The following is a 9149-nucleotide window of genomic DNA, read 5'->3' as shown; positions in this document are numbered from 1 at the left end:
ATATATGAAAACATGTCATTACATCTCTTCATTTTCTGTACTCTTTCATATTGTTGTGTGTTGTAAAGCGCTGTATTGAAAAGTGCTATATAAATAAAGTATATTATTAATATTCCTATTATAATTTCTTCACTTTACATCATGTTTTTTGGAGATTAGCCCTGAAAACAACTGAACATTTTTGCACTTTATTTTGAAAATACTCTGCTTTCCAAATCATTTTAGGTCACCACATGCACCAGTGACTGTGCACAAGTGATTCGGAGCTGAAACGTTAAAACCTCATGACTGTACAAACATGTATTTATATAATCTGTCCTCAGACCAGAACGACACACTCAGAGTCGACGGCTGCTTTTATTTTGAAGGGATAAAGCCTTCATGAGTGACACTGCTGATTCTCTGAAGCATCACCACCGGGTCATTGAATGCAACACCGACACTCTTTATCCTCTTTAAATCCTTTTTGTTAAAAATGTGCTCATTTTATGTTTTCCTTTTTACACCACTGCCAGTCTTCATTTGTTGTATTCTTTTATGTTTTGAAAAGTGCTATTATACATATTCCTATTATTATTTCTTCACTTTAAATGATCTAAAATCATCTTTTTTGCAGATTAGTGTTGAAAACTATCGAATTTTTGCATTTTTATTTTGAAAATCCTCTACTTTTCAAGTCATTTGAGGTCACAACATGCACCAGTGACTGTGCACAAGTGATTGGGAGCTGGTTACATTAAAACCTCATGACTGTACAAACATGTATTTAAGTGTCACCACATCCCATCATGCAGCTAATGAGCTCACAGATCCTGGAGACAGAGAGAGACTTTAATCTCAGACGGGACCTGAAACTATTTTAAAGTCTGTGTGTGAAAATCATTTTTGATCTGAGGTAGGTAGGTGTGTGTGTGTATGTATATGTACACGACGAGTCCCTTGATGTCTCCAACAAAGAGCCTTCAAAGGTTCATCAGCGTCGTTGTGGCGATCTCCCAGGACACAGTTACGAAAAAAAAAAACCCTCCTGTGAGATGCGATGAGCCTGAAGACGCTCGGCCCTGCAGCGTTTATGTGACAATTAGCATCCAGACTCATATAGGAGCTGTTTCTGCTGCTGCTGCTGCTGTTGTTTCTGCTGCTGCTACTGGTCCCGGCGGAGCAGCAGCGTGTGCTCACTTCATATTATTTTTCATAAAGCAAACAAACTTGAAGTGACAAAAGAAAAGACACATTAGTCTTCTGGCCACATACACACTTGTTGTGAGGAGGAAGAGGAGGAGGAGGAAGATGGGAGAAGTGAGAGAGCTGACTTTATCTCCAGCTCCTCTCGGCTCTAAGTGTGTTTTCATTACCTTCATGTGGTTCGTCCGCACCGAAACAAACACTCTGAGCTCCTAATGCTAATTTTTTTTAGCTTTGAGGACACTTGAAGACTTCAGAGGCCCTAATGTGTGAAACTGTTGTGCGTTATTGAGTGTGTTGTTTTGGTTCTTTACATAATTACAACATGTTTTTAGGACGAGAGCAGGTTGTGTTCAGTCTGGACTAAAAGGTTAAAGGCCTAAAAAATCTGATTAATCGTCTGCAGAAGCTGGACAAAATCTGGAAAAATCCTCAACTTATGAACAATAGCTAATAGACATTGGAAGTTGGTAGGTTTAACTCAGTACCTGAGGATGAAAGACTATGCACATTATGTAATCTAAATGTAATTGAGGATGAACTGCATTTTGTGTTTCCGTTATATGACGAAGCCAGAACAGGCAGTTTTTGTTTCAGAAAATGCAAAATGTGAAACCTGAGTTGTTTTGGGTTGATGATGAGGTAAAGTTGGAATGGTTCTTTAGAAAATAAGTCTTTACTAGAGCTACTTTCATAAAAAGTGCCTGGTCAAAAAGAAAAAGTGAATTATTTATGTGAATTCCACGTGGTTTCTGTTTTTGTTTTGTTTTGTCTGTGCTCTGATGATTTTGTTTGGTGTCTAAATATGATGATAATGTGTCTTGTAACTAAGCCCTTATAGGCTGCAGCCTTAATTGGTGCACGACACGTAAATAAATATAAATTCATTCAAATTCTGGAGTACGGTGGCCCAGAAGGCTCAATGCAACTAATGAAGACACCTGCAAAGACACAAATGAGCTACAACCTCAGAAAATGACTTCATCAGTTTGACAAAAACTCTTAACAACAGCAACAGGAAGTGTTTCTGTGTCCCCAGACTGGTCCCTCGCTTTATTGTGTCCCCAGAAAGACCTTGTAGCACATTTGTGTCTTTGCATGTGTTTTCTTAAGCTGCAGTGATTTGAGCCTTCAGGGCCACTGTACTGGAGTCGAATCAATAAAACTAAAGTGGAGGTTTGAGTCGGAGCAGCTGCTATGAAATGATCTATTGATCAGGAAATGATCTTATAGTTTAGATCTTCATCAGCTGAGACAAACCTTTTGGAGCAGGTTATCATAACCTTTTATTATTGGTCGACGTCTCCAGGTAAAGGCCAATCATCAATAACTGTTTTCAATAACAAACGTGTTCTATTAAACCTGCAGCACTTTAAAGTCTCATTTCCTCCCTTCCTTCCCTCTCTTCCTTTCTCAGGCTCCACAGTAAAACACACCTTCACTGCCAGAGCGAACAATAAAAACAACATAATAACACAAAGTTATTCATTTCTCACGTAAGAAAACTCCATTAAAACACAATATCTTACAGCAAAGTAAACAGTCCTGTGTGAAATATTGCACATAAATAGATGATGTATTGTAGTAACAGATCTGCCTGGTACTGATGGAGCACATGAACCTAACAGGCTCTGGTCTGGGTGGAGTTTCCTCCTCCTCTGATGTTTTGAGGGCGTGATGATGGAAATAGATGAGCTGCTCTCAGAGTGAAAGCATGCATGTTACCACACACACACACACACACACACACACACACACACACACACACACACACACACTAAACAACACACACACACACTCCCTCATGCTCAGCTCCAGAAAAAGAATCCGAGCCGAGGGATCGGACTGAAGAGTCATTAATTTCCAGCGTACAAGTGCTGCCACATGTTTTTGACAGTAACCTGTTAATCCTGCCCCGAGGCGCCGTCACCACGGCGACGGAGCATCCTTCATCCTCACAGAAAGAAATCCCAACAGGACGACGACACGGCGACACACCAAGCTGATGATGACTGAGTTTTCTTCTTTTTTTTTATTGAAGGACAAGTGTGGACTCAGAGAGCACAAGTGTCCAGGTCACAAACACACACACACACACACACACACACACACACACACACACACACACACACACACACACACACACACACACACACACACACACATGATGAGGTGAAACAAAGTCCTCGACAACAACAAGTCAAGATGTTTTACTCAACATAACAAAGACACGAGCATCATCTCTGATCTTTGAGATGGATTTGTATATATTTATGTCTCTAATCTAAGCAAACATAGGCCAGGGCCGGCCCTAGGATGTTGGTGGCCCCCTAAACAAGGTTTTTGTTTGTGGCCCTGCACTCTAAGCGCAAACACCAAATCACTGGTTAAAACTGAATACAGACGTGTTTATGCCCTCTGAGGTTTGAGGCCATTTTCTCGAATTTAACATATTTTTATTATCTTTTTAAGATACTTGCAGATGTAACAATACTCAAGTGTTTTATGTCTAAATATTAGAACCTCCGCTGTAAGCACACTGAGGCCAGTTTGTCCTAAAACACTGTAGAAAGAAATAATTTAGGCTAAATGCTGGATATTTGAGGTCTGCTTTTAGAAAAAAAATTCAAATCCCTTGTGAAAACACTCCTTCAGTCATGAGAATGAACTGTTTTTGGTAATATAGACCGTTTCAGAGAGTATAAACAAATACAGGTGTTACCAAGGATACTAATTAAGGCTCCATTCCATTTAGTGTACCAGAGCGTTTTCTAATGAGCCACACCTGTCTTTGTTTATACTCTCTGAAAGGGTCTATATAAGTGTAGAAAACAAGTCTAAAATGAAATTTTGTCAGATTGCTTTTTGAGCACAAATGTTGTCATTCTGCCGTTCTGTTTTCACCAAATGTCTCAAATGTGAGATAAAAGAAGCTGAATATTGACTTCACATTACATATAAAGCTCATAGCTGCACGTGCAGACCTCAGGATGTTTAAATGACTTGATGAACCCCGGTACTTTTCTGATCATGTGGCCCCCCACCTAACGGCTGTGGCCCTAAACAACCGCATAGAGGGTTTATGCCAGCGGCCGGTCCTGTGTATTTGTATGAGCTAGATTTAAAGTATATCAGTATGTGGACTTATTCCAGTATCTAACAGGTTTCAGTTATATGTTTATATTTATATATACTTTTTTTTTGTACATATGATGTTTTCATTTTAAATGTGCTTATGTAGAAGTTCAGTGTATATAAAAACGTTTGCATGCAGACTGAGTTGTACCAGAGGGTTTATATGAACCCATCTGGATGTGACTCGTCTCCAGAGAAACAGAGTCCGTGGTCTCAGCTGCCACCGAACAATGGCGAGCATGAGAGTGGACGACGACACTCTGCAGAAGTTCATTGTGAGTGTTCTTCGCCCTGCAGAGGTTCAAGCTTCAGTCACATGGTCGGAGCAGACAGACAAAGAAACTTTTATTCTCTGTGACGTTTCTCTCTGAGCTTTCTTCTCCCGTCTCCTCTTGAAGTGGTGAAGATCAGTTGGTCTTAGTTTTTTATTATGATGATAATTTTTCAAAAGGAAAAGCCCGACGGTTGAATCCTCCTCTGCTGACCTGAGCAGCGGCTCCGCGGTCGGCCCCGGTCCACGTGCCGATTCTTGGACCGATATTAAATGCAAGATAAAACAGGAGGAGACGGTCGGGATGCTGTCGCTGAGCCTGCAGGCGCCATGAAAATGACTGATAGACTTTCATCATATGGAAGGAGAACTCCCCTCTCTCTGCTCTGAAATGCTCAGTAAACTCTAAACTTTTTGATGTGCGAGTGTGACAGCGTGCCGAGTGGATGTGCTGCATGATTGGATCATTATCCCGCTGGCCCGTGGCTACTCTGAATAAATGATGGACGTTATTATGCAGGAGGAGGACTGTGCAAAAAAAGTCTCTGCTCTCCCCTCTACTCCACTTGTCCACTCAATAACATCATCTGTTACCGTGGCTACCGTGGGACAGGATCATAACAGGTGGTTAAGTGACCTCATCAGTCACATGTGATGTATGATTTCCTGTTTCCATAAATGGTAAAACATGTTTCTTTTATACACTGACTTCTAAAGCAGCAGGTTTTGATGATACGTTTATTTTTTATTATATGTGCTGATACTGATGTCTTATGTTTTTATATTTAATGTTCTCATTCTTTTATTATCATTTTAGTGTATTTTTCATTGTATCTATATTTTCTATACATGAAACAACAATAAAGAACTCCTACATCTTGTTCATACTGTGTAAATGATAGGGTTACCACCACCACCAGGTTATTTATCAGTCAGTTTACTTTTATTTTCAGCATCATTTCATTATTTCAGTGCATTAAAAGACGTCTCCACGAAAAATATCAATCTCTCTCTTGGTGTCTCGATTTTCAAATTTGAATTATTATCCATTATTTCTCATGTGTGCACCCTGCTCTGCTCCTTGCACCAAAATACCGCACACACAGATGAGGCAATTTCAAGGTCAGAAAAATACCAAATTATCTGCAGAGTTCTGGTCACACTGGTTGCACTGGTTACCAGTTGCTGCCAAACAGACAAACAGCTGCGCTCTACCCTAATTATCAATGTAATAAGGTCACATTAAGCTGATGCAACCTTTACGTTTGCATTCGTTTACTAATTATCGCTAGTATTTAACTTGGAACCTAGTCTGAGCCGGAGGAAGTTCGCTGATCTCCGAGTTGAAAATGGAAACTTCTGATGAAGATTTGCAGACTGCGATAAGGAAGACATGCTCCTTTCTTTTAGTGGATGACTGTAAAGATATTAACAGAGTATGTTCATGCCATTTGCTCTCCAAAAAGGACGTTCTGGCTTGTTTGCTGACCGGCTACAGCAAAAGTTTTATCCATCAAGCTTGGCCCATTTTCTTCAGTGAGCTAAAAAAAATGCCATGAAAATGCAATTCTCCCCCTTGGTCACTTTTAGAAGTCTGCAGTCCAGGGGCAAAGCTGCATCCCGGCAATATTTTGCAAGCGCACCGCCCACAACGATTGTGATTTGTTTTTGTTTTTTTCCTCCAATCTCAGAACCAGAGTCGGTCCAGCCAGACTTTTCTTCTGGTGAGCAGGACCACCGGGAACCAGACAGAACCAGTTTTCCCTCTTCTCTTCCTGAGCTGCAGCGCTGCAGTGTCGTAGCCGGAGGTGTTTTCTGCAAAACGTTATGATGATGTCACAGCGAAGTTGACCTTTGACATTTGGGATGTAAAATGCCATCCCTTACCTCCATCCTCCATCCATTTGACATTTGGAGTTAAATTGTGAATTCTGGGGTCACGGTGACCTTGACCTTTTAACCTTTGACCGCAAATTCTTAATCAGTTGATATTTAAGTCCAAGTAGAGACGCTCCCTCGAGGCGTCGCTGAGTTTACTGATGCAAACCTGAGGCATTGAACACCAACATAAACATATATAATGCAGTATATGTAGGAGCACAAAATACTGCAGGAATGGAAATGCACATAATATGTAAATCACAACTGCACCAGATTTCCTGCAGCTGATCAACTCCTCCATGAAAAAAGAAACCAAAAAACATCAGATGTACAATTTGTGCCACTGAATCCGTCCACATGAGACAGTGTGAGTGCATCAGATGACATGTGAGCAATGAGAGGGTGTTTCAAAGTCATCCATCCTCATTGGTGATGCCAGAGGAGGCCGTTAGAAAAAAACCTCTGCAGGCCTTTGAAGTCACATCATACTTAAAGTCTGTGGACGAGATGGAAGATGATCCGGAGCCAGGAAAAACAAAATGAAGCCTCACTTCCCTGCAGAAACAAAGATCCTCTCCAGCCTGCACCATCTCATTGTTTTTTGTTTTTTTTTGGTCTCTTGCTGCTCCACATTACCTTTTACACACCTGACGGATCGACACACACCGCTGGAAACCAAACAACACAGACTTTCATAATAAAAGCCCATTTTCCAGATGTTGCACGCTGCAGTGGACTGCAATCATCATCATATCCCGGCCGGGCTCTTATAACCGTCAGAGAAATGAGCAGCGCAACTGAAATACACTGAAATATATTCCTGCAGATTCCATGTGGGAAATTGTAGAGATGATAGGAGAGACACCCGAGGCCTGCACCTCCTCCCTCCCCCTCCCTTCCTCCATCGCCTCCTCTTCCTGCCAGGGCCCTTATCACTCCACTTCCGTTTTGAGTGACACTCAATTTGAAGTGTCAGTGATGTGTTGGGAAAAGGGCGATTCACAGGTGAGGATCTGAGCTGAGAGAGGAAGCAAAAATTACAACATTTCTGGGATGCTGCACTTTCTTTTTTTTTTTTTCTCCATCACCAATTTATGTGGCTGTTCTCCATCAGCAGCCGCCGGAAAACACTGTGGATGTGCCGAGTGTAATGATGAATCACCATGAGCCACACACATAAAAATTAAAATTGATCCAAAGTAAATAAATGATAACTATGAAAAAAAAAAAATAATGCATGGACATTTTTTGCCAGTCACCACTGCAACCTATTGTCTCATTAGCAAAAAAAAAAAAGAGCCAAGTATTTTGAACTCCACCACAAGGAGGCGCTCACCATCAGATAGCTTCACTTTGAGCTCGTTAATAAAGCCAACAGCACAATTTCAGGTAGTTTTGCTGCTACAGGACAGGTTTTTATAGTTTTGAAATCTTAGTTAGTTCAACACGTGATTAAACAGTTTAGTTTTTATTTAGTTTTAGTTTTTCAGGTATCAGGAGGAAAGTCTTGATTTGTCGAAGCAGAGTCTCATACTGGCTGTGGCGTTTTCTTCCTGCAAATTAAGCCATTTATAGCAAATTACAAAATGCATGCCAAAGATCCTCTACTATGACAAGATGGCTCATTACAAGCTGCACCAATGATATGAAATGATACAGCTACACTTCCTGTCTACTGAGTGGGCGTGGTCACCCGTCCCCCCACCTCGTGTTGTGAACGTGTGTGTGGATTTATAAAAGTTTTCGGTAGAGGAAAGTGAGCTATTTATATTTTCTTTTGATAACATTACATTTTTACACAGCAAAATTAGTTAGTGAACAGGGAAGTTTGCGAACATTAGTTGACGTTACCATGGAGATCTGTGCCATATTTGGAGAGATTGTGTTATTGAGACAGAGACAGGTCTGGAACAAAGTTTATTTTCTCCTGATTTGTCTGAAATTGTCCATTTTAGTGTCAAAATGTTCAGAAGAGATGCGTCTTGTGTTGGATATTTACTTCAGTGACTACGTAGCGAAATAATCGACCATAATCTGAGCTCACGTTCACTTTTCCCACTGGAGTCAATAAACTCAAGACCTGCTGCTGCTGCTGCTGGTCTCCTAAAAGGGGGCGGAGTCATGGAGAAACCCACGGGAGACTGATACAGGAAACTGACTGAAACTTAAGAAGGCAAAGGTTACAGGACACAATTCAGTTTAGTTTTAGTAAATTTTGGATTGTTCATTGTGGTTTTTATTTAGTTTTTTATATAAGTTCACTAAATTATTTTCACTGATAGTTTTAGTCTGACTATGATAACCTGCTCCTGTGCTGACATTTAGCATGCTAATGTCTCTCTGCTTCTGTCTTTCCTTCCTCCCACACTCGTCAGGATTTGTTAAGTGCAGTGTTAAACCTTCAAAGGTGTAAATATCTGCTTGTGTGTCCAGTCGATTCACCGGCGAGTCAATTTCCTCGTCGTCCGTCAGTGAGTGTTTGTGTTGTTTTACCTGGAGGGGCTGCAGCTGAACCCGAACAGAGCTGCTGTTGCTACACATCTTGTTTTCTTCTGAGCTGTTCATGTAATTTAATAACAGGTCAGTTATAGCGGATGACTTAGATTCATGCTCCCGGGAGAACGGGCGGAGAATAAATAACAAAAATCCTACAGCAAAAGGCAACAGCTCAGACTGT

This window comes from Trachurus trachurus (assembly GCF_905171665.1).
Source record: "Trachurus trachurus genome assembly, chromosome: 20".
NCBI classification, from domain to species: Eukaryota; Metazoa; Chordata; class Actinopteri; order Carangiformes; family Carangidae; genus Trachurus; species Trachurus trachurus.
The sequence above is the reverse complement of the archived record's forward strand: the minus strand, read 5'-3'. Positions refer to the sequence as shown.